General features: G+C 39.3%; 1 long non-coding RNA gene across 1 annotated transcript in view; it reads left to right on the plus strand.

Annotated features, from left to right (window-relative positions):
• The first annotated feature begins 3,283 nt into the window (after positions 1–3,283).
• Positions 3,284–27,135, plus strand: part of LOC133484650 (uncharacterized) — a 76,096-nt gene continuing 52,244 nt past the window's right edge. The window contains exon 1 of the long non-coding RNA XR_009790455.1: positions 3,284–3,391. This is a non-coding gene — a long non-coding RNA (uncharacterized LOC133484650). The remainder of the gene's footprint in view (positions 3,392–27,135) is intronic.

Genomic DNA, 27,135 nt, shown 5'->3' on the forward strand with positions numbered 1-27,135 from the left:
TGCACTTAAAAGATGAATTCTACAGAGGTTATACTGTAAGGTAGAATACACAATACATATAATATTTTATTTATTAGTTATTTTGTTATATTTAATTTCAGGTTTATATATTAAATATTTATTATTTTCACATTGTTTAAATATAATTATCAATAATAATAACACATATTTTAAGACGTTTTATTGATACATGGTAATATTTTAAATTCTTGGAATTTGAATTATCTAGTACTATTAAACTGTTTTTTTTGTTGTATGTTGTTGTGTATGCATATATTTATTTTAAATTGAAAATTCTTTTTCAAATGAGGACAAAAACTTTTTTTTTTTTATTTCATTAAATGTATTTTAACATATTTTTTATATTTATTTATTTATTGGGGGGGGGGTCTTCTCCTCAATAATATATGTTTTCTCCTCCAGCCTATAAGAAAAAACAAAACAAGGACTTATCATTTGTATAAAATGTTTGTGCCCTGTTAACATTTTACAGCTTTACAGCTTTACTGTAACGGAATCAAAACTTTGGTCGTTATTGGTGTGCACATTGTCACATACGGTTAACATTTGTATATATAGTAAGCAGTGTATCTCTACTTTACATAGAGAGACTTGCAAGTTTGAATATTTGCACTCGCTGTCTCAGCCTACCCACAATCCTTCAACATTTGTTGGCCTTGGAACTTATTGTTAAATGTGAAAAGCAAAATGGTGGGTGCTGCTCATTCCTTTTTAATGAGGCCCCTAAACAATGCGAGCTGACTCGCATCCAGCGAGCGTATCAATAAAACATCATCAGCAGGTAATGACATTTGCAGACGCTCCTTCGTCACCCGTCCGCCGACAGCACACCGTCGGCGCGTCTGGCTGCCAAATAGATAAATTTGACCTCCAGCACTGAGGGTATTTCACTTAGAGCTGCCAGAACCCCCCCCCCCCCCCCCCCCGAAAAAAAAGTATTTATCAACACCCACCCCCTTACCCACTCAGCCTCCTCCCTGAAAAAAATAAATTAGAGGTGGCTGTTCCCCCTGGCCGCCGCCCGGGAATCAAACTCCAAAAAGATTATTCAACATAATTATACTAAAGGCCAATTGTTTGATATGGGGCGGGGTCGGAGGTCGTGGCCTGGTAGAAGCAATCTGCGGGGCAGAGGGCGGCAGGCGCTAATACGCCGGCGTTCCACTTTATTCCCCCGAGCTGATTGCTGCCTGTCACCTGCCTTCAACTCATGTAAATTGCTCGCTGCAGGAAGGGGAGGCGGCCTTGTGTGGGGGGGGTACGTTATATTTGTGTGCGTGGGCCACGTGCGTGCACCGGCCACCGGCGTGCGGGCCTTCTTACCGAGTGGTAATGGCTCGACGGGGGCAATCACAGGCAGACGTGTTCTTGACTCAGCCCCCTTAATGGCGTCTCCTCCTCGGGCTACAATTGAGCAATCCTGATATGACCTCGGGCGCAAGATGAAAATTCAATAATTTGCCTCGGTCAAGCGACGGGGGATGCAATCATGCTATGCTAAGACGACATCTGAGCACCACACGGGGTAGCCTTTCCTCAAAATCACAAAAAAGTGAAACATGAATAGTTTGTCCTCTTTATTTATGAAAGTGTGACATCAATTGTCTTCTTTTTTAGGAAAGTGCAACACCAATAGATGGTCTTCTTTTTCCCCAGTTGCTGACTGGGTGTTGTGCGCAATATTCATCATGAAAAGACATTTTTGCAATAACAGTCGGAAAGGTGTGGGTGTTGAATCCTTTGACTGGTAAAAGTGAGGGTGCTTAAATGTTTCTGGGTGCAGCAGATGAGTACTCCTAATGAAACTATATGAAAGGAAGATTTTCGAGTTGTAGGCGGGTGCGGTTGGGCTGATCGGTTGATATTGGCGGTGTAGCATTCGGATCAGTTTAATTTCAAAGTTGTCTGTGCAATAACGACGGCAAAAGTGTGGGTGTGGAACCATTTTACAGGTGTGAGGCACCTGCTACCGCAACATTTTCGACTCGGGTGATTGGTATTGATGAAGTGTTTTTTTTTTTGCGGTTGAACACTTCCACCGGGAAACGTTTGGATGCTGTCGGCCACAGCTCACGCTCACATGCAGACTAACCGATTTCAGCTACTGACGACACTAACTAGGACACACCCCTTAAAGCGATGGTAATTCCGCTTAATCAAACCAGTTTCTTTACATTTTCTTGTATTGTGTTTCTTTTTTCTTTTTAAATAATTCACTTTTATACAATAAAGTGCTATTTCATTTATTAAAAACATACTTTCGGGAATGGAACAGATCAGTTGCATTTCAAAGATTTTCAATGGGGACAATTTATTCCAGAGTTGACAGTTACAAGCTTGATCACGGAACAAATTAAGCTTCAAGGCACGAAAATAGTGGCTCAAATCATTTGACATGAGTTGACTGTAATATTGGCTGGACCCCTATATTCCTGACTGCTACTTGGCTAATGGCTGCTAATAAAACAGTTTATAAATGCTAATAAGGTCTAACGCATACATTTTGACATCATAATAATCCAACTGTCTGTCAAGTCCTCGCATGAAATCATCCTTGAGTATATATAGCCGTAATTTAAATGCATATCAAGAGAGCAGATGTATGCATTTGCTCCACATATAATGAAACAATATTGATTTTACGCCATTTGTCCTGCACAAATGCGAAGAAGAAGAAGAAGAAAAAGTCTGATGTGACACGCCATCGCAGCTTTTTATACGACATGATTATTCTCGCGGTTGTAAATTCTGCTGCGTGAAGCTCTCAGGACCACAAAGCACATCAAATTCAATCAATGGCCGCCTCCCCGTCGCGCCGTGACGCTCTCCCGGCCGATGCTTCTTAAATCAAACAAAATGGGGGACGCGGCATAAGTGGGCGGCGTAAAAGCCGCTTCATAAAACACGGCAGGGCTGACACGCTGCCAAACGGGCTCGGTGTTTATTTACAACCGCTGCAGCTGGAGGTCCAAGAAATCCATTTGATATCAATATTTGACAGCAGCTAGCGTTGAGGGGACGTAAGGCAACAAGTATGGCAATGTGGGAAAACGCATTGCACTGGTTTGGATGCTTGTATAAATTGTTTCAACTGAAGAGAAACAAACAAAAAAAAGGAATCTGGATGTATGAATATTGGCAGTGTTGGGTAGTAACTAATTACAAGTAACTAGGGCTGGGGGAAAAGAATCAAATAACTTCAAAAATAGGTCGATGCAAAATTTCTGCCTCGAAGCTCCATTGTGGTTCCGCCCGGAACATTGTTTGCGTCCCTGGAAGCCGTGTTTCACACGGACATTTGTTGCAGACGGACGCAGTCTTGGACCAGTGATAAACTTTTGACAGTGAGAAAAACGACAGACGAGCATATGTAAGTTACTTTTAAGACACTGTTCGATGTTTACTGTACATATAACATGATGTATGAGTCAGCTGAATGGTAGCATTCAGTAATCGCGAGCGCGCTAATGCTAATTGCGATTGCTAACCGTTTATCATTTAACATTTTGCTGTCTCAAATTCTGCACACCAAATTTATACCATACACTCAGTACCAAAATATGCAGTTCAAGGATCAAAGTCCATCCCTAATCAATGAGAATAAAATGCATGCTAGTAGTACAAAATAAATACATTATTTTTCAATAGTGTGTGTGTGTGTGGGGGGGGAGATTGTTATTTGATCAGTAATCAATAGGAGTATTGATTCTGAAAAGATTTGGGGGTGACAGCCCTACCTGTAACTAGATTACATAATTTTATTAAAAAATGTATGTAACTGTAATCCATAACGTTACTGGCAGAAAATGTGTCAATAGATTAGTTTGTTTTGGAAATTTCCATGATTGCAATTTTAGTTACGTTTGAAAACTAGCCGCAAAACCTCGGATTTTTTGTCAAATCACTTCCTCTTGTCATTGGTTCTCTCTGGTCATGTGTCATTTAGTCTCAAACATGACATATTTTTCCAAATATGACCTCAAAGTGTCACCTTGTCATGTAATCTGTTAGTTTGTCTGAGATTGTGAAACATTTAGACTCATAGTGACACTTTTGAACACATAAAAGAGCACTGACTTTTTAACAGTTTCATCATCCTCATTTTGGATTTTTTGGTGGAACATTTATTTGTCTGGGTTGTCATGTGAAGCGATATTGTCTAAATTGTGCATATTTGTCATTAGGTCAACATGGTATAGTATGGCTATATATCCAGACACTTTACACATACAGTATAATGCAGCAAACACATTTTTATTTTATTATGTATTTACCTTTCTTCATTTTTTTGTCATCAGTTTATAATTTGTGTAACATACAAATTGTGCTTAATTCCCAAATAATGGTCTACAGTTTTCAAACCTTAATTCTTTAATAAAAATTTTAAAGGAAACCTCCAAGGGTCCTGTTGATGCATTCATTCAAAATTAAGAAAATAAATCAAAATGTATTCAAATGAAATTAGTTATATTACTTTGAGAAACTCATTGAAATAGTTACACCACTATTCAAATTTTTTATGATGGCAGCAAACTCAACTCCTGAATAAGCAGCAATTTGGCGGATAGTTTCAGCAATTCTTCAAGTAAGAGGCTCCAAGCTTTTTGTTGCCGCTCCCAGTTCAAGTTTACTGTCAAAAAATTGCCCCCCAAAAATTACAAATTGGATATTTAAAACAACCAAACAACGTTGCCTTAGGAATGCCCCAGTTTAATGCTAACAAACATTAGATGGGCTTGCATCAATAGTTGCAGTGTATGAAATGGCTAGCTCTCTTTAATAATTCAATATTAATGGTTGAACAAATGTGCTGGTTTTTTTTCTTTTTTTTGTTTTGGGGGGGGGGGGTTCCTGAAAAGTGAAAAGTGGTTTTGTTAATAGGATTCAAGGATTCCGCCCAACACAAGCAATATTTTCTTTATCCTTTGGAAAATAGAGTAATAATAAATAGTAATAAATAGAGATTAGTGGTGACTCCTCTTTGTTAGTGTCTGTATGACTGTTTTATGTGTTAGAAGGAGCAGCACAATGAATTGAATCGAAGCATTAAAACATGATGCGCAAACTGAATGTTTTTTTTTTTTTTAGTGTGTTATTACTATTGCTGTTTTTAAAGTACAATAACAATGCAGTGCTGTTTTTGTCATGTAAACAAACACATTACAAACTGACGTGGCTGCATGTAAAATGTATGATTCCATGAAAAAATGCATTGCACTCACCTGGATAAATCTGGATGCAAAAAAATAAAAATACCAGCAGCCAAATTGTTAGGAACAGCTCTCAGCGTCTTCCTACCAGGCCATCATTTTGCTTCGATTGACGGCTATCTGCTTGCCTCTTAATTAGAATGGTAATGAGGACGAGGAGGAGGAGGAAGAGGCGCTTTCCTCTTCATCTTGGCATATTCGAAGCGACGTGTGGTTGCGGCGGGACGGATGATTCCCCCAGTTAATAATAGCAATCGGTTGGTCGATCGGGCGCACCGGGGGCCGCAAGGCATTGTGGGAGATGGCAGGGGAAAAGCCAGTCAATGCAGAGCCACATAATGTTGATGTACTACAAAAGATAAGGACATTTTAGCCAATCATATGTCACTAAGCTATTTATGACCTATTTACTGCATACGCCTTCTGTAAGGGTACCATTATTGTAAAGAAGCAAAAACTGGGCCATTATCCAAGCTTACAATGAAGTGAGTCTATATTTAGATTTGGACATTTGCATTTGTAGGACATTGAGTCAACACAACATTGCACGGGAATCATTTTTCTCAGTTTAAAACAAGCACACACACAAAAAAAGAAAAATATCATCATGAGCTTATCGAATAATAAGACAACGCGACCTCCGTGTTCCACTGAGAAAATAACCGCCGCTGACAAACGCGGAGTCCCGCAACTTATTAGAGGCGCCTTTGGAATACCCTATTAGGAATGAGCGCTCGGAGGTAAAGGAGGGAAAGGGGGCTTTACATGAAATTGAGGAAGTGCCAACGCACATTTATTGGCTCTAATGTGCTACAGGCGACCCCCGTCACCGCGCGAGAAGCGAGCCGATATAATAACCTTTGCCGGGCTGCAGAATGACACCAAACTCGCCGGATAAAGACCTCACCCGACATAATCTTTTGTTATTACGCCGTTATTACTATTCAGTATCCACGTGCTCGGTGTAAAACACGCCGTGAGCATCTCAAAATGAAAATGATTTCATGTAGAGTGAACAAAAACCTAACTTCACTTTAGTCATATGACGGCCCCATATTATGACCCCTGCGAATAGTGAACTACCCCCCCCCCTCATAATTCATTCATTCATTCATAATAGCCTCTAATAATTGTTTAAACTGTAAATATACCACAAACTATGATCCCAAAACACAAATATAATTTTAAACCCTTAAAAAGAACACAATAGTGTATTTACCTCCACCCCGACGTAACAAAACATTCGTCCCTCTGTTCCTCACTTCAACATGCTTCAGTGACACCAATTAGTTTAAAAAAAAAAAAAAAAAAGACAAAACAAATTGAAGTAAAATTAAATCCCTTTGTATGTATAGTCCTGGAATTTCTTAAAGTCCAAAATGTATTTTGCTGACTTTTTCACCCCGACATATCTTTTTCAATTTACATTATAATGGGTTTTTTTCTGCATTTTTGGTTTAATCTCAACTTTACTCTTTCAAAGATTATTATATATATATATATATATATATATATATATATTATGAAGGCAGGCTTTATTTTGTTGCTCTTTTGTTACAATTGCAATTTATGCATTTTTTTTTTACACTTTTTTAATTTGTCAGTGAATATTACATGTTTTTGATGAAAATTTTGCCGTATATGATTTGGGATGTCCCTCATTGTTCTTATCCAATAAGTCATAGAACTTTTTTTTTTCTTGGAGTATCTTACGCACAAAGCCTGCTTCCGGCTTTTGTATAGGATCGCATTAGTATTGTCCGGGTGTACCTAATGAAGTGGCAAAGTGGTGAAATGTTATGTATTTTCACACGGCGCCAGTGTGCTGGATAATGTAAGTAGATTATTATTATTACTAAAAGACGGTCACTCATGGTGCCTGTCATGAGAGGTAAAATCAACCTCAGGGATCATGCAAAGCCCGATGGACACACATAATCTTCGCATATGTGTGCGTGCGTGCGTGTGTGTGTGCACGTGTGTGTATACGCCAAGCTGACAAATACAAATCAGATGAGAACACATGCTCCCACTGAGGTGAAGTCGGTAAAAGCAGGTGGCGTCAAATATATTTTTTTCCCAGAAAATTATTATTATTATTATTATTATTTTGTATTTTTTTTCTCAACACAACAATTTTTTAAAAGGAAAAATATATTTTTCTCAGCAATTGCTTTTCACTTTTTTTCTTCTGTGATGAAAAATGACAAATGATTCTATATCCATAGTTACTGATTTTTTCGGGGGAAAAAAATTCTCAAGATTTTCCCCCTCAAAGTTTTTTTATTCAGATAAAAATGTGGAAATTTCTATCCAAAATGGAATTCTGCCACAATCTTTTCCTTATATTTTTTATGATTTTTTTCTTATATTTTCCCCCCAAACAAAATATGATTTTTTTTTACCAATATTATATTTATTTGAGGAGCAAGGGTACAGATAGAAATATTCTGGATATGAACAAGCAACAAGAAAATAAATGAGTCAAAACATTCGGCGTAGTTTTTACCGCCGCCCAGAAACGATCTGTTGTATTGTAATTGTTTCTGTCACCAAAAATAATGTTTTTTTTTTTCGAGCTGTTCCACCCAATTTTTTTTCCTGAAAAATATTAATGGTTTGCAATAATATTTGTTAACACGCCCAAAAGGTTTCACTGATAAATAATGTTTTTACCATTTTTTTTTTACCAATAAAATGTTGTCTTTTTTTTCCCCTGTACATGTGAATGGGCTCAGGTGCATGACAAACGCACAAATACAGATCCGATGAGAACACGTGCACCCTCACAGGAGGGGGCGGGGGGTGGGGGGGCAAAGTAAAAGCAGGCGGCCATCATTAATTACACGCACACACACACACTTGTAAAGTAATGAAGAACATCCTCCAGGAGCGGGGCAAGCGCTCTCAGCAACTGATTGGTGATTGATTGCCTGCAGAGCACCTCCTATAACAGTCAGTGCGTGTGTGTGTCTGTGTGTGTGTGTGTGTGCGCTTGTGTGTGTGAGGGTCTTTTCATCTCTCATCCGGCTGGAGAAGGGTTGATGTTGGAGGCGAGCATGAATTCATTAAATGTTGCAAATCCCTCCCTCTAAAATTGATGATCTGAGTCTCCCTTTTATTCTGAGCCGTCTGTATTCTTCCACCTCTGCGGGGAGGCAACCGCAATGGCCGTAAATCTTATAAATACATCAGCGCTTGCTTATTGCGCCTCGTTTTTTCCCCCTGAACGGGAACAACGCGGAACCCAGTTATTTGTTTCCGAGGTGTCCGTCTGTCTTTACGGCATGGCGGGGATTTCACGGGTCACCATCTGCCATCCCGCCGCACTTTCTAGGGCCCAAACGTACTCCTCGTCGGAGTCAATTAGGCAAGTGATGCATTCCAGCCTCCTCCGAGCCAGAGTGATGGGGCGTTTCCTCAACATGGCGTCACCCTCCTTCTCTTAAAGAGGCATTGATTGGAGGCCTATTAAGCATTGAACTAGGTAATTAATAGAAGTTGAGCGATGGCCGGCACGCCGCCGCCTGTTTGGAATGGCGTCAGGCCGCGGACGCTGATTGGAAGGCGAGGCGCCCGTGTCAAATGGCAAGACATTTCTGTACAATCTTCAGAGATCCATTAGAAAAACAGGGACGACTAAAGTAGTATTTTGTCAAATCAAATTTTTGACTTTTTTTTTTTTTTTTTTTTAACCTCACAATGTTTTAACCATTTTATTTTTAATGTTGGAATATTTTTTCTGAATTTCTTACTACAATTTTTTTTCGTTATCTGCTCTCTTTTTAACAAATTGGTTTGGGGGGCTTTTTTCACTGAAAAAAAAAAAAAGAGAGACTTTTTGCCCCAAACTGTTGTGGCACCCTCAAGAAAAATACACTTTCCTAAAATATTAACAGAAGATATTATTTTAACCCCAAAAATTGGTTTGACCATTTTTAACTGTTTTTTTACAAATATATTTTTCCTAATATATATCCAGAATTTTTTTTTACCCAAATTCAATTTTAAAACTTTTTACAATTTTCTTTTTTAGCCCAAAACATTATTTTTAAGATTATTTTTTTTTAATGATGATCTCTCTTGCCTTCAATTTTTTATTTTTTTCCCCACAGAAGAATTATTTTTACTTAACATTTTTTTTGCACCAAACTTTCTTCTTTCCCCCCCCAAATTTAGCCAGAATTTTTCCTTGAATTTCTTTTCAATAATTTTATTCACAGAATATTTTTTTAACCCCCACACAAAATTCAACTGAAATAATACTTTTATTACTATTTATATGTTATTATATTTTTTTCTTGTTTTGTGTAAACATTCAAATATGACTCAGGCAAGTATGCTATTAGGCTAAAGAATTGTTGATGTTAAAAACAACATTTGACCGTGAACCACATGCTGCTTCACCAAGTTGATTATCTGATCACATACAGTATACAAATTAATTTTCTGATTAACTTGGCATTGGGCCACATTGTGATGACAAACATAATTGTTTACTATTACTTGAGCGTTGACCAAAAAAAAATATATAGCCACATGCTGCTTCACCATTTTCTAATCGCATGCTGTATACAAGGTATTCTGCAACCACTTCTACTCAACTGAGTTGCCTTGTGATGACAAACATACAATTGTTTACAGTTACTTGGCCATCCAAAAATCGAATCACATGCAGGATACGTTCAGTTTTTGTTCTCAGTAACACGGCGGCCGCCGTCACACTTGAACTGTGAACCGCCTATTGAGGACAAACATACAATTGTGAACATAAACACGGGCTCATTGGGGGGGGGGGGCTTTCGGTCTCCTGGCCGTTATTGTTTTGTCGCTAACGAGCTCTGACAATTCCAAAGTGGTGCCGTTTGTTCTCTTTCGTCAGCCTCTTGTATGCAGCACACACGCACAACACGCTCTCCCACTCGCTCTCCAGTGGAACCAGATGTCCTTTTGCCAGCGGCACAACTTTCAAGTTGACAAGGTCCCCCCTGAGAACGGCTATTGGAGGGGGGGGGGGGGAGGGGCGTAGCAGCAGAATTTGTGACTAATAGCCAGTTTGATGTGACAGCGCCCTGCCGTCTAGGGAAATTGAAGCGCTCTCGCCGCATCGATAGCTTTTGTGTCTCGCTCGGTTGTAGGTTATTGACGGGGGCCGCGGCCGCTTCCACGGCGGCGGGCGAGCGGCAACTTTTTTACTGCGCCCATTGATCGGGGGCCCCGGCGGCGTCCCGCTGTGGCTAATTTGCTTGTTAACATAAATTTGTCAAAGCGGCGGAGAGGAGGTTGTTTTAGTGTCACCTCCAGCCGCATCCATTTGCACTCCTTCCTCGCACAATAAACTCGACTTTTTATGAGAGCATTGCTGGCGTTGAATCAATAGCGCCAACCCACCACCCGCCACTGCTTGTCGCATCTCGCCTTCCAGAATTAAGTTCGACATTTTTAGATTTTCCTTACATTTTTTTTGCGGACTTTTTTTTTTTTTTTACAGAAAAAATATTTTCTCCAAAATTTCTTCCCCCAAAATGTTTTCCCCCATTTTGAACCCTAAAAGATTTAAGATTTCTTTCAAATTTATTTTTCTAGATTTCTTTTTCAATTGTTTTATTATTTTAGAATAATTCTTCAATTTCAGAAAAATTGCCCCCCCCAAACATTTTAAAGATATTTGCCTAATTCAAGAATCTTTTCCCAAATTTTTTTTTCTTTTTAAACCATTTTTTAAACTTCAATATTCTTCCCTGTAAATGCATTGCTTTTTTATTTACAAAATAAGATATTAATCCCCCAAAAAAAATTTCCACCAGCCCTAACAGATTTTTAAAAAATAATTTTTACAAAAAAGTATTTTTAACAAAGTGTTTGCTCAGTGAAAATATTTTTTTCCGATTTCTTTTACTACATTTGTAGCATTTTTTCCCTGTATAATTCTTTCTTTACAGAAAAAAATTCCACAGTTTCTCTCCAGATATTTTTCTGAATTATTTTCCCAGAAAAAAATATTTTCCCCAAAAAATCTTTTTTTTCCCAATTTTTCCTTTTTTTTTACCCGAATGTGTTTCCCTGAAAAAATATTTCACTAAAAATATTTCACTAAAAATATTTTTTCATTTTTCCCAATAGGATTTAGTCTGAAATAAAGAACATGTTTTTTCACTCTTATCTGCCAAATCCCATCCCCCACAAGTATTTTTCTCTACAACATTTAAAAAAATTTTTTTTACACTTTAAGTTGTTTGTTATTTTGAAGCAAATGTTTTTTTCATGAGAAAGTGCTCCCTGAAAAAAACATTTTTTCTCACCAAATTTTTAAACATATTTTAACCTGAATGTTTTTTTTCACTGAAAATGGATTTTCAAAACAAACAAACAAACAAACAAACCCCAAAAAATATCCTGAATTATTATTGTTTATTTTTAATTTAAATTTTCCATTTGAAACTTTGACTCATACCGAATGAGGATAAGTAGTTGCCCAAAACGAGTCCCTTGTGTCAGCCGGGGCTTTTATTTTATTTTATTTTTTTCAACAGGCAGTGACATTATCACCAGCAGCGGCGCGTTTTACGCCTTTAATCCGCATGGTTCGCCATTAACTGGGCAAAATATGACTGTAAATGACAACACATGGCCCCGTCCGAGGGGGGCGGGGCCCCTTTCTTTCTCTTAACTAACAACAGACGGAGCGCGAGTGCGTGCACATGTATATTAAATTCTTTGCCGTTAATCCGGGTTCGGCCGTTTCGCGTCCAGAAGGAGTTTAGGGCAGCAAAAATATTAATAATGCATCGAAAGGCTTTTAGGGGCCCGGCTTGTTGCTCTAGTTGTGATTTTGTAAAGCGGCCAATGACGACGCAGGTGACAGTTGATTTTATGAGATCTTGAGCCTCGCCAAAGCCGCGGGAACGCCCCTGCTTTAACGTTTCATCATGCTACAAGGAGGAAGCGTGGAAGCTGATAATGAATATTTGGAATATTCTCACGCGTGCTTGAGCGCAGCCTCGGGAGGCTCCCAGCATACCCGCGTGCGTCTTCCCCGAGTCATTAGCTCACGTTGCAACGCCTTCGTTTTCCCGGCCTGTTTTCCTCCGCCATTTTCCCAGCATGCCGCAGCTTTACTCTGAAAAAAAACAACAACAACAACAACAAAACAGGAGGGCAGCAGACGCGCCACTGGGGGGAGAACAGAATACAAAAAACAAAAAACGCAGACGTCGGTGTCGATCCATTGCCATGGAAACGTCAATATTGCTTCTTTCTGCATGAGAACAAATAAGTCCTTCGGAAGTCGCAAAAAAATGGGTATTTATCAAATAATAATGAAAACAATAATGACAACGTTGTTGCATATATTGTTTATAGTTTATGAAATAGTATAAATATACTTATAGTAATAAAATATATTATGGGGGAATTTAATAATCTAGTCAGAAGGAAAATTACCAATTCAAAAGGAATAATTATAATAATAAAAGTAGACTTTACACTGATTTTATTGGGCTGATCGATATCGGCTGATATTTAGCATTTTACGCTGATCGGCTTTAATGTCATAATTCGACGGATCGGCTCTGCAAGACATTTACTCCGCGTCGCTGCGTGCACAGTATATTTGAATCCAAAAGCTAGTTTATTTTTAGCCTTGCCGCTTGTCTTTTGACGTAGTACTGTAAATATCGGACGGCCAATGAAGTTATTTAAAAAAATAAAGAAATAAATGTCGGCGGTGTGGGACAGACAACATGTCTGAGACAGGCAACACGTAATGCCCGGGTCAGACAACAAGACAAATTTACTCTTTCACGATTGCACTGTCAGACTACTGCAATAAAATCTTGTATTCCGATACCACCGCATCTCGTATTTTACGATCATCGGGCTTTATCTTGTCAACTCAAATGGGACCGGATACACTCGTTACCGTGGCGGCGACAACAAGAGCGGAGCGCGTCGACTTTGTATTATGAAGACAAAATGGAGAAAAACGTGTGTTGGTGCTCAGGACAAGAGTGGACGTTCGTTTAAGGCTCGCTTGACGTTTGTTCACGGACTTTTCATAAAGAAACGGCTCGCAAGCAGGCAACAAAACGCTATGTAGCCTAGCAAGCTAGTGTTAGCATGAACGGTTGTACGTAAACATGCCGCCGTTCTGTCGAATCACGCTCTAAAGTTTCGGTGTGGGTGAAGTCATTTAATTCAAAACAAAGTCATTTAATTACAGTAAGTTAGCACCCATTATTAGAATACGCGATCTAACTAGAGCAGTGATTTCCAAACTTTATGGAGCCAAGGAACATATTTGACAATTGAAAAATCTCACGGCACAGCAACAAGCAAAAATGTCACAAAAAAGTGGATACATTAATGACTGTATTTACTTCCTGTCATCTATTGTTTTTTTAAACTCGGCGATCGGCCCCAAGAATCCTGATTGTGTAAAGCCTAAATCAAAGTAATACAGAGAAAATTTCATGATGAAGCAAGAATGTACCAAAAATTATTTTTAAAATAGTAATAATAATAAATAGTTATTACATTGGTATCATAAATTAATTTGAAAACAACAATTTTGAACTTCATAGGATTGAACAGTTCATGAAAAAATATTATTGGAAATAATATCCACAATATTGTTGCAAATTAATGTAAAATACTTAAAATAATTTTAAAAATGGGAGAATTTTACAATATAGTGAGATCTTTCTTTCACAAAAAAATCTTGCAAAAGTATTAATTATAATGGAGAAATCAATCCTGGGAGAATTTTAGAATAAAGTGAGAATGTTGGGACATTCTCAAATAATAAATAAAAAAATATGTAATTGAATAATGTTCTGATAATAAATAGTGTGACTACAAATCAAATTATTAAAATAAATATTATTGGATTGATAGTAAGAAGAATAAGACTTAATTGGACTATCCCCATAAAAATACAATTCAATAAAAAAAAACGAACATTTAATAACAAATAATTCCAATGCCTCAGGCAAATAATTCATGGGAATAATGTAATTATTTTAAAAATAATTGTTATTATAGGATTTTTTTAGTTTTGAGTTTATATTGCGTTAGTTATATTTATTATCTTATGTTTTATATATATATATATATATATATATATATAAATAAAAACATGTTTTACTAACACTTCAAATCACCCACATCACTTGCATGTATCCTCCAACTAGATCTGGTGTGTGTGCGTGCGTGTGTGTGTGCGATAAGTAAACACTGACCAATTAGATAGCTGCCCTAAAGGCGCGTTTTGGACATTTTTGCCCTCACCCTTACCTCACCCACCCGGCCATAACCCTGACCTTCAGCCGACCTTTCACCCCCTTCAAACCTAACTCTCACACCCATTGGCAGGCTTCCACCAGCTCGCCCGGTGCCTGAGAGGCACATCTGCTTTGGCATGCCACGCAGCCTCCGAGTGAGGAAAATTAGGACGGGGAGGATGGATCTACTCCATTCACCAGCTTTGAATGCGAGGCCGCTTATTTCACGAGGATTGTCGTAAAGTATTAAAAGTAAACACAAACACAAAATTGGGTGGACATGTCTATCATAACAGTGCACGTGCACAAAATTGAACAGGAAGTCTGCCATTTTGATTCAAAACAGCCATTTGGGATGAAATCCATCACTCGTTCTTTGGTGTAGTTCTACTTGGAACAAAGCAAAGGAGCAAAACCGTTTCACGGCGAACAAAACTTTCAAAATTTGAGTTTTGGGGGTCATGTTCGAGTCCTCTTACATTTATAAGGTTTCCCCTTTTTGTTTAACAGGAAAAAAAAACATGAATTCCTCCTTTACAGTGTCAATCAAAACATTATTATACGTACCTAATGTTTTGGCTGGTGCACATCGATGCATATCTTTTGACACTGTTGCCAAGAAATTGGCCTCCGGAAAGCTGTTTCACGGATCGACACGGGTGAACGTTTCAATCGTTACAGGAGGCATAAAAAGTCTCGAGGACCTACAGAATGCATGGAATTCCGAAGTCAGCCATTTTGGGCAAATTCCCAGGCTCGTGTAACTTTCTTTAAGAGTGTCACTCAAAACATTCTGACTTGTAACTAATGTTTTGGCTGGCGCACCTGCATGAATATCGCTGTTTGCCAGATTTACTCTTAAAAATGCATGGCTTATAGACTATTGGATTTTGAAAAAAATGTATCGAGCAAAAACATACATGTGGTGAAGACAGTTAATGGCATTTCCATTCATTTCAATAGGGAACAACATGATTTGAAATACAATGAAGAGTTAAAACACTAAAGCAGACGTAAAATGAATTTTTCATTCAGAGGCTAGGCTAATTTATTGAAAATGTCTTTCAAAGACGTCTTTGATGTCCTTTCAGCGCAAAAGCAGCCAACTCCACTGGCGATTGGCTTCAATGGAGATGGTTGTTGGTTTCCGCAGTTCAATTTCAAGCTTTATTTTCGAAGAGTTTTACTGAGTAGGTGTTCGGTTAGCAAATGCACCAACGAAGGATGTCGTGGAAGGCGGTCTGCTTGTCGGCGTGGCTCTATATTTGCCTGAACGCCGCTTGTCGGCTTTTGCGTTTGAACCTTTTACGGCAGTAATCACGCTTTGTAAGTCAAGACACTACGGTACTTGCTTGACAGCAATTACTACTTACCTATAGGTGAGGGCTTTGGTGCCATCTTAGGGCATTACGGAAAGAGCCCAAAACGACACTAATATTTCGCGAAGGGGATTTTTTTTGTTTGTTTTTGTTTTCAGTGAATAGCTGAGGGTAGGTTCCAAAGGGGGGGAAAAAAAGGCAATTTAGTGAAGAGCGAACCAGGAATGGGCAGGGGTTTACTGTAAAAATAAAAACAAGACAAATTCATAAAGCAAAGTTTGAGCAGTCAAAACCACACGGGAGCGCTCAGGGAGCCACTGAGCGGTGTCAAAGGCGGTGGTCTTGTTGATGCATGGGCCCACCAGCAGCCTTTTACCCCCTCCCCATCTTCACACACAAAAACACACTTTTCATCACGGCCCTCGGAAACACTCCCCCGCGGCTTCGGGCTTTACTTCTTTTGTGGCCTAAATCTGCGGCCCCCGCAGCTAGCGGGCTCCCGGCCTGCGTTGGGTGGTCACCAATAAGAGAAGACAGTGAGAGAATACCGCAGCATTAAGCACACATTGTGTCAAAAGCCTCCCGTTTTTCAACCCAGATGCTCTATTTGGAAGTTGTCGGGCTTTAAAGCGCACAGAGAGAGCGAGAGAGAAGAGTGGCTTTCTGGTTCCGTGTTCAGCCTCCAAGAATGTAATGAAAGCAAAACAATAGAAAATTCCCACATTATTAAATAAAACATGTCGGGGGGCCGGCGGCCAACCATTGTCACGCTAAGAGGAGGAGGCGCAGTAACTGTACTGTTATTCGTACAGTAACAACTACTGTATGTGAAATGCCGCTTTGATTGGACAATGCCAAACACATCATTTTATACGTTGTTAGTTTGTCGTCGTTTGCATTACGGTGAGCATGCAGTGCAACATTTTCAGTATACCAATACATTTAAAAGATCAATTATAACAGCTGAACTCTTTTCTTTTTAGGAAAGTGCTCCATCCATATGGTCTGTCTTCTTTTTTCAGGCTACCAACAATGCAGACAAGTGCAACAGTAACAGTTTTAGCAGTCTCGACGAGCTAAGTATTTACCGCCTTAAACCACCTCAGTAGTTTTAGCGGTACTTCATTTTAGGAAAGTGCAACGTCATCGTATTTGTTGTTTTTTTTAGGAAATTAATGATGTGGATGAGTGCAACATGTACAGTATACAATTACTGTATATTTAAAGACAATTTAATAGAATATTACAGTTTAAATCTTTTTCTTTTTAAGAAAGTCTTACTTCAATTTTAGGAAACAAACAAAGCAGACAAGTGCAACAGTAACAGCTTGAACAAGATAATAACAAATACAAAAGATTTTTACGATAATACAGTAACGGTAGTTTGTGTTCTTTGTAGGAAAACGCAACATCAATATTTTGTCTTCTTTTTAGGAAACAAACGATGCCGACAAGTGCCACAGAACAGTTTGAACTAAATCTTTCATAGCATTTATAACCATTTAAATTGTTTCTTTTTAGAAAAGTGCAACATTTACAGTTTATAGGAGGCTTTTTTTAGGAAACACTCACAAATGCAAAGTTATGAGTTTGAACAGTCTGAACGTAATATTTCCTAAAATATATAAGCGCGTAATTTTTTTCTTTTTAACAAATCACAACAAAATTAGTGTGTCTTCTTTTTAGGGAACGAATGATGGAGACAAGTGCAACAGTAACAGAATAAACATTGTGACCAAAATATTTCATAACATAGAGTTTAAATCTTTTCTTTTTAGGAAAGTGCAACATCAATAGCTTGTCTTCTCTTTATGGAAAGAATGGTGCAGGCAACATTGCAACAGTGACAGTTTCAACAGTGTGAAATAAATATTTCATTATCAAGAACCGCTTAAATCTTTTCTTTTTAGGAAGGTGCAACGACTTTAATCTTTTTTTTGTAAACAAACAATTCAGACAATTGCGCAACAGCAACCGTTTCAACACTAAGAATGATTCTGCTATAAAAAGCAACATACAGTACATATCCCGTCACAGGTCATGTTAGTGGCCAGATCTGCTAAATTCCGGCATGAAATGGATCGAAGCGGCAGGGCGGGGGCGTGGGGGTGGGGGTCGGGGGTTGGGCTGTGGGGTGGACCAGGATTGAAAAGACGGGAACAACCTCCCCCTACCTGCCTCTCGCCTCCCTCAACACCTTTCCTCGGGATTTACTTAGAATATGAAGGGATTGAAGTAGCACCTGCTGGCTCGCCAGACACTCGACTACGATATTAAAGCTCATGCAGCCCGAGTATTAAAATCCAAAGAGGAGAGGCGATGGCAAACGCGAAACGGACGCAGTGGAAATGTGTGGTCAAAGCAACTCGGGTCCTGAATCCCCCCTGGCGAGAGAAACCCTGTTGACATTGAGATGATGCGACGAGGCATCGCGAGTTATTTATTTTTATTTAGTTATTGATTCTAAATCACACACCCGGCATTTCCAAAGAGGTATGGGAATTTGTACGGCTTGTTGGATGGGGTAGAAAATGAGTCACTGTTAAAAAAAAAAAAAAAAGAAAAAGCAAGAAAGACAAATAACATTTACAGAGGCAAAACTAACAAATCCATGACAGTAAAGGAGGATGAGCACGGGTGCACATTTAACAATTTTGGTCTGGCTCTCTAAGGAGCACCAGAGGTTGTTGCTCGGCGCTCATATTTTTCCCTCACGGATGAACTTAAAGACCCCCAGCCCACCTGGCTAGGCAAAGTACGGCCCGCAGGCCATATCCGGCCCGTCCTCAGTTTCTGATTAAAAACAAATGAAAAGTATGCGCTGCTTTTATTTTGGGAAGAGGAGAATTTGCCCTGGTAATCATTCAGGAGAAGAACGACCTATATGCGTGTTGCTGTCGTGGTTTGTGCTCATAAGTCATCAGTTTGGTGATTTAAAGAAATCAAAAAGTGCTTATAAAAGTGACGATGCTGACGGTGGGTTAAATGAATCGCTTTCTACAATGATTCAGAGAGCTTGATGCCCACTGTCACATCATTATAAATAAAATGCGTCTCATCCACCCCACATGTCCGCGAAGCTCGTGTATCTGTCTGCCCGCTCTGCGAGGAGGCGGGCTAGACCCGGTTTTGTTACTTCAATGGACCTGTGTACGCCCAGCCCATTTAAAACGGGACATCTTGCGCTCGTGTGGGCGTTAAAAGCGCCGCAAATAGTCTCATACGTCGAAGTCATAAACGCTAAAGAGGACTCAGCGATCCGTGCGTGACTGGGGCAATGAACGTTAGCTGTATACTCTTATTAAATACAGAATGACCTGGCGAAAAAATGTCACTGGAAACCTAAATGTGTCCGTGGACCTCAATGAGCTAGATCGTTCGTTTCTTCATAATTCTTGAATCAGAGGGCCAATGGTGCAGGAAACCTGCGCTTAGGCTAGCGAGTCAGCATTTAGCTAGCATGGTCACTGTCATGAGCACACGTCCCAGCCTTTTTATGGGCCAGTTTTATGGGCCTTGCAGCTGCGCCTGCGGTATTGATTACTTAGCAAACCATCCAAATCTACTCTGAAGTTTTTTGGGGTCTTTTTTTTTTTTTTTTTTTTTTATGAAGTGATGAACTCTGGGTCTGCGTCGCTGGCACCGAGCCACTGGGAGAGTAACGCCATGTCCCGTCCCGCATCCAGACGCCACGATTTGATCCACGGGCAGCAATAAAAAAGCGGCAACCGGATATATTGTTAACGGCCCAGCACTTTAAATATCATCAAGTGCACGCTGAGAATCCTTACAGTTGATTTTTTATTTTTTTTCCCCCCCCACGCATAGGATTTGATAACAAAATGAAAGCGATATGTCGATGCTTTAAATCAAACATCTGGGCAGCTGCGAGGAAAGTGAAAAAGACTGATTTTTATGAGGCAGCCATGCTGAAAGAAATATCCTTATAGACTTTTATACGTGTGTTTTTATTAAGTCTCAGGTTTGATACCAAACACCATTAAAAGCTGAGCATGTTAAGGTTTTTTTTTTTTTTTTTTTTTGAGCTGGATGGTTTATGCTCAAAATGGCACAAAGAGAAAATCGAAATCTAAAATCTAATGCAACTCGTTTCACAGAAATTGGTTGAGGAGCCTTTGCATGATCGGAACAATCAGATTAATTGCAATAAAAACAACACAAAGTTAAACATTCTTGGTAGAGCTATCAGTTGTGTTACATAAACTAAACATATGTTGAGTATTTTAATGTAAAATTGTGTTAAGTCAAATCTCCAGCAGTTGCACCAGACCCATGGCTGAATACAAAAAAATATGAACACCGCACAAGGGTTAATTATGATATCTTTGTAAATGTTCACAAATGAACATGTTTGACCACATTTATTTGTTGTGGATTAAAAGTAAAATACTGACAGGGAAAAGCACAGAAAAGTCACTTCTTCTTTGCCCAAAATTTTTATATTTAAATTTAATTTAAATTCAGATCAATGATTTACTATATTAACATATTTGGAATATATTTAAAGGCTAAATATTCGTTAAATGATAGTTCCCCATTTTTAAAAAATTTTTCATCAGTAAAGGTTTTGCCAAATAACTATGTTAAAATATTAGTTTGAATATAATATTTGCAATAATATGTTAAAAAAAATGTTTCAAAGTTTCACCAAATTATTTTGGGTGAAAAGTTAACATTTTGCCAAATATTTGCCATAATGAAATTATTTTTAAATAATATTAATAAAAATATGATATTAAAATATTCAAAATAACATTTCCATCATATTTCCAAAGGCTAAATATCTATATGGTTCATAAAATTATTTATTTTCAATGAAAAATAAATATTTTGCCTAATATATCATATTCAAAGACCCAGTAAAATAATTATGTTTTCTTCCAAATAGATTAAATATGTTGGAAGGTAAGATTTTAAGGTAACAATTTACTGCTGAAATAGCTGAGATATTGCATTAAACTCTCATTCACCTTCTCAGATAACTATTTATATTGAAATACAATTTTTTACATATTTTTATCAATAGTTTTGTTACCTTTCCCAAAACATTAAATAAACACATTTTAATGAATAGTATGAAACATTTGTATTAGATTATCATATTATAGAATACAGTAATATTTTTGATATTATTTGATGTATTTCGATGCAGCATGACGGACACTTTTTACAGCGTTTAACAAAAAAACTGCGTCCATCATGCTTGTGAACTCGGGGACCCTTGTGGCCATCGCGACAGGTGGCGAGACAGCGACTTTGGCGGGAAGACGGCAAAGCGAGACAGGAGGACGTGGGAGAAACGGCTCGGCGGCGGTAACCCGATCCGCCGTAGAACCCGAGAAGCTCCGTCCACTCGGAGTCCGTTTTGTCCCCGCAACTTTTTGAGTGGAGGTCGTCCCACTTAAGCACAGCCACCAAGTTGTTGGTTGTTCTGCTGAGCCTCTCTTGTCAGTGGAACCGCAAGCTTCATCAATCATGAGAACTGGGAGACGGGCCAATAGAATCCCCCAACACACGCACACCAGCTCACTGGCCTAAATGTTGGCTACACTATGAGAGGATGACTATGAATAGACTATAAAGGCAAACCTTCAAAGACACATCAGAGATGATGGCCTCAAATAGAGCAACGGAGTCAACGACAAGTCAGGTGAGCCTTAGGCTGGTTGTTGCCGGCGCTCGTCCAGGAGACGAGGAAAATATCAAATGAAGAAAATAAAAGAAATACCGTGGTGAGTGAGCAGACTTTTTCGAGTAGCATCAGCGTGAACGATGCTTCGGAAAAAGCGCCTTCAAGCTGTTCATTGCCATTCGAAGTTGGAGTCTGCTAACTAAACGTAAAACAAAGACAATTTATAACAACCGCACAACTTTGCCTCAGAATTGCCCACTAACTTAATACTAATAAACGATACAAAACGCCGTAGAGAGGCGAAAGAATAGCATCTTACGTTGTAGCGTTATAACCCTTTAAGCATCGGATATTTGAACGACGCGGCAACACATGTAGACAGATAATATAACAATACTCACAGGCATATATCCCCCATCGTCTGCGAAGAAACACTTACTGTGGAGCTGCGATCGTCTCCATGTATATCCATATGTCTGTATTATGTTGCCCCCGCGTGGCCAAGATGTTCAGACCTGAAGAACCAGCACAGTGTCCATTAAATTGTAGCAAAAACTGCGGCAAAAAAATTTTTGGTCTTTACATTGCATTAAAATGTCATTACTGTATGTTCTTATAAAGTAAAATATAGGCTCCAGCACACCTGCGACCCTAGTGAGGATAAGCGGTATAGAAAATGATTGGATGGATGGATGGATGGATGGATAGAGAGCCTTCTTTTCTTTTGGGGGGAGGGTGCAACGGATTAATGGCATTTCCATTCATTTAAATCGGTGATGATTTAAATCAGGGAACTGATTTATTGTATCTCAAGGCACCACTGTACTGTATATTTCTTTACTTTAATGCTCTCACATGTGGGAAAGGAGAGCCACAGTCACTGATGCACTTTTTAGCCGTGGACTGAACGCCGGGAGAAAAAACACAACACCACAACTCCCACAGGCGCTTCTGTCGACCACAGCTCACACCCAGACACTCACAGAATCCCCAATGTCTCATGACACCCAGGCCACGCCTCTTAAAGGCAAATGCCTGTGTACTGACACTACAACACAGAAAATAGTTTCTGTAGATTTTATGCTTCATATGTATGGTTTTGTGTTCAAATGTAGTTTGATTGAAGACTCTAAATTGCCCATAGGTGTGACTGTGAGTGCAAATGGTTGTTTGTTTAAACCTGCCACACGATTGGCTGGCGAGCAGTTCAGAGTGTACCCCGCGTCTTGCCCGAAGATAGCTCCAGCACGGCCGTGACCCTAGTGAGGATAAACGGTACAGAAAATGTGTTTCAATGACTTCTGAACACGAGTCGGAAATACGGTGGCCCCAAAGTGTCAAAAAGGCTCAGTTCGAGACTGACGGAGTCAAGGATAATATTAGAGATTTATTCAGTAGCATAGTTTCGGGGGTGGGAGGAAGGTGGGCGGTCACCCCGGGCCTCAAATTTGAGGGCCCAAAATATCATATTAAGAATCTCCAAAATGTGGACTTTACTCCTTAGGTTGAATTTTTACATTATGAACAATGTTGCAAAGCCACATACAAACATGATGTTAAACTCACGGAATCCAACTTATTTTGGCTTACTTCTCAACACGAGTGGGAAATACGATGGCACTCGACTGGACAGTCAAAAAAGCTCTTTACTCGACTCGAGAATGCCCGCGCCACATTGTATGCGATGATATATTTGACACATGATTTAAAAAGTCCAGTAAAAGCAAGTGATGTGTTTATCACGCGGTTGGTTGATGCTAAGCTTTCTCAAAAAGAAGAAAACTTTTTTAAAGGGAGGTCTGCGCTCCTGTGTCTGTACTGTACAAGGTATTCTGTCTTTAGATTGCCTCTGACACTTATCTGTTATCTGTTAAAGACATCTGGTTTAAGTATTAGTACTCACGCTGGGGTGGTTGAGGGGTTTCTGGGGGGGTGGGATCCTTGTCGGGTCACGAATTTTTTTTCTTGTTCATTCTTTTTGTCTTTTCGGGAACAACTCACGTCATGTTTTTAGGAATGTCAGGACAGCTCATTATCTCTGCGTCTGCTCCTGGTACCGCCCGTCGTCGGGAACACGACGCAGACGCGCAGGTGTTTGCATGAAGTACACGTACGCGCACACACGTGTAGACAGCAGTGTCGTAGCACTGGCGGGAGGCTCGTTCCCCGGCTATGCAACAAACGTAATATTTGGGCCCGGGGATATCGTCATTCAAGTAGTACACAGTACCAAAAAGCTGCCAGAGCTTACCGTTTCATTCTCATTCCAAGTTTTTTGTTATGGGCATATTTTATACAATGATAATTTGTTCATAGAATGTAGTGGGGGAAGATTAAGTTTTGTCATCAAAGCGAAACAATTTGTCTGTAAAATGTATATATGCTGTCTTTATCCTAATATAGTCACGAAGGTAGCACATTAAATAGTGTAAATGAGTGCAATGCTGTTCTTCCAGCAGATGAGAAGTTGCTGTTTAAAGAGATCATTAACAAAGTGGCCTGGATACTCAAAAGTGATCCGGCAGATTAGGACAGTTTGCTTTGGATTACACACTCAAGGACAATCGTGCATGCAGTGGCCTTTGAAAAAACCCGCACGACACACTCATGTACCTGCTGAATATGTTAGGTGGGCACATCATTTTATATCGAGGCACAATTTAGGGCTAGACCTGATACTCATGCAACGAGGACGAGGAAGTTCGAAAAAAGCGAATGGTCTGAAAACACTTCCCTGAGGAACTCCGCTCAAAAATGTGTTTTTAATGTTACTGGGAGAGTTTGATCGTGCAAAATCACATTCGTAACATCTGCTTCAGCTGCAATCTGTTACCCCAAAACTGTTTGATGGGGCTTGTTCTTCCACACCAAACTATTTTGAGTGTGTAATTTTCTGCCTTCTTGCTCGAACGTTTCCCAAAATGTTCAAGGGACAAAATGTCCAAAAAGTCTTTTTTGAGGTTTGAGTAACCCTCATGTTAACGTTCATTTGTCAATGTGTCAACGTTCAGAAACAGCAAAAATATCTCAATTTTAATTATATGAGACATTTTTAGCGTATGATGATTAAGCCAAGTAGAAGTTGCATACCCCAAAACTATTTTAAAATGGGTCAATTTGACCCGCAACATAACAGCGTTTGTCCACATAGTGCATCTGTAGTATTTGCCTCCCAGACAAGATGGCTTTAAAGCATTAAATCATCTCAAATGTTTTAAATGTGTTTATTGTTAAATGATTAATTAACCCTCCTGTAATCATTTGTTTCTCAGGAACAGCAATATGGGTCATATCGACCCAGGGACATGTTTAACTATCTGAAAAACTATCTTTAACATTGAACCTCCCAACATAACAGGAGGTGCTAATTGGATCAGCATCCCAATATCTTTTTCCGTGTTTCAAAGCGGTTCTTATTTGCCTTCCAGACAACCAGGGCCTCCTGTTTCCATGGCATCCCGCGACAAATTCACATAGAATTAGTCTGAAACAAGCGTTTTTTTTCTCTCACTCGGCTAAAGTGATTTTCCATATTTCGTCCAATTCCTCACACACACACGGACGATCCTTCTCTGATGTCCAAGTACATGCAGTCACAAGACGGTGGGTACGCACATAGTAGACGCTGTCTCCGCCCCAACACTAAGAAGGATTACGCGTGTGCGTGCGTGTGTGCGTGCGTGTGTGTGTGTCATCTGAGGTTTCTCACAATTTGTATTATTAAATTAGAGTGATTGTTTTTGCTTTTAGTTTGCGAGGAATATATTAGAAAAAAAAATGTTCTGACAATGTTTGTCATTCATTTTGTTAAAACCTTTTCCTGTTTGGAAAAGAGAAGCTAGTATGAAATGTAATAATATTAATAATAATTAGTATAATATTACAGAAGCAGTATAGTCACAGTGGTCTTCATCATTTTGACACTTCCAGCCAATTAAAACATTGTTTGCTATAATTCAGCAGCCTGTTAGATTCGAATTCAATCGAAGTCGATGAGCACACATTTAGCACACACACACGTAGCGTCTTTTCACAAATTTGACAAGCGGGCAAGAGTCCAATTTGAGAAACTTTTAATGATGTTTGCAGATATGGAAATTTAAACAGCCGACGCAGTGGAGAAGATTGAAAGCGTGCGTGTTAAAATGGTGCGGTATTAACTCACACGCGAGAGGGCCGAAAGGTTGACGTGCTTTTATTTCCAATATTTATTGGTGCGGGGGAAAATGTGTTACAATGTGACTGTTGTGTACGTGTTGCACTGTTTTGCATCCTCCTTTTCCTAAAACTGTTGCTGTTGTGGTTTCCTAAAAAGAAAAAAAAATATTATTTTACTGTGTACATGTTGCACTTGTCTGCATCCTCCTTTTCATAAAAAGAAGACAAACTGTTGATGTTTTGGTTTCCCGAAAAGAAAATATTTAAGATGCTATATATTATCAGATAGTGTTATTTCATTTTGTTGTATTCATGTTACAATTGTCTGCATTGTTTGTTTCCTCAAAAAAAAGACACTGTTGATGTTGCACTGTCCTAAAAAGAAATTATTTAAGTGATTAATTAAGTGTAATTTCCGAATAAGAAAATCCCTCCGACTGACTCAGTCTCAACAAAATATTTATGGTTCAGACTTTTCATCAAACTGGCATTGTTGCACGTCTGCGTCGTTTGTTTCCGAAAAAGAAAACAAACTATGAATGTTGCATGTTTCTGAAAAAAGAAAAGTTTAAAGCTGTCTAAACCGCACTGCCTCATATTAAGAGTCGTTTTAGACGTTTGGACTGCCTAATGTGGCAAAATAACACCCCACTTCATTTCCCTACCAAGCGCAGTAAAGTACTGTACCAGAAGCACATCCATCAGCTCTCTAAACGTGTCCTTGCCTTCTCCCGGACGACCCTCACGGATCTTCAAACGCATCTCCCCAACGTTTGATGTCAATGGCGGCGGGTGGCTGGGGGCTGCCGTTGTCTAATTGATTATGTGGGGCCCCGGTGGTTGTGGGAGGCGGGGCTTTCGACGTTGTAAATGAGGTGTTGTAAAGACTGCAACCTGGCTTCTCCCTCGGTTGTTTTTCCGCCATCGTGATGATTTTATAGCGGAGAAGATGTAGAAGCTGCGTTCAAAGGGGGGGGGGGGGGGGGGTGGAAGAGGTCATGGGAATGCAGCCTTGTTAAAGGAGATGATAGAAAGGTGCTGCTGACGCTTGGAAAGCCTCTTGGTAATTTTTTTTCTAGGAAGAAAACAGCATGAATCTATGACTTGATAACGTTAGCCGTCACTGATAAGCACTAAGTGATCCCAGAGAACATTTCTTAAAGGACGCATGTTTTACCCGTGGCGGGCGATGCGTTGGGTACCTGGACCGACATTCTTTAAAAATGCATTCGTTGGACCACAAACAGTCCTAATAGATACGAGTGGTGAGAATAAATTAAATTTCACGCCTGGAAATTCAATTGTTACGTATTGATTCCCACATTATTCCCCGGTTGATTGACAGCTGGAAATTGGTAACGTTAAGCATGTCATATGTTGGCGGGGCGCCGACATTTGTTTGCCCACCGCCGCTATGTCAATATTAGCGTAGCGTCGGCTGGATTCATATGAGGCGGCATTATACACCGCGCCGCGCTGTTTGTGCTGTGTTC

The sequence above is a fragment of the Phyllopteryx taeniolatus genome, chromosome 10, assembly GCF_024500385.1.
Source record: "Phyllopteryx taeniolatus isolate TA_2022b chromosome 10, UOR_Ptae_1.2, whole genome shotgun sequence".
NCBI lineage: Eukaryota > Metazoa > Chordata > Actinopteri > Syngnathiformes > Syngnathidae > Phyllopteryx > Phyllopteryx taeniolatus.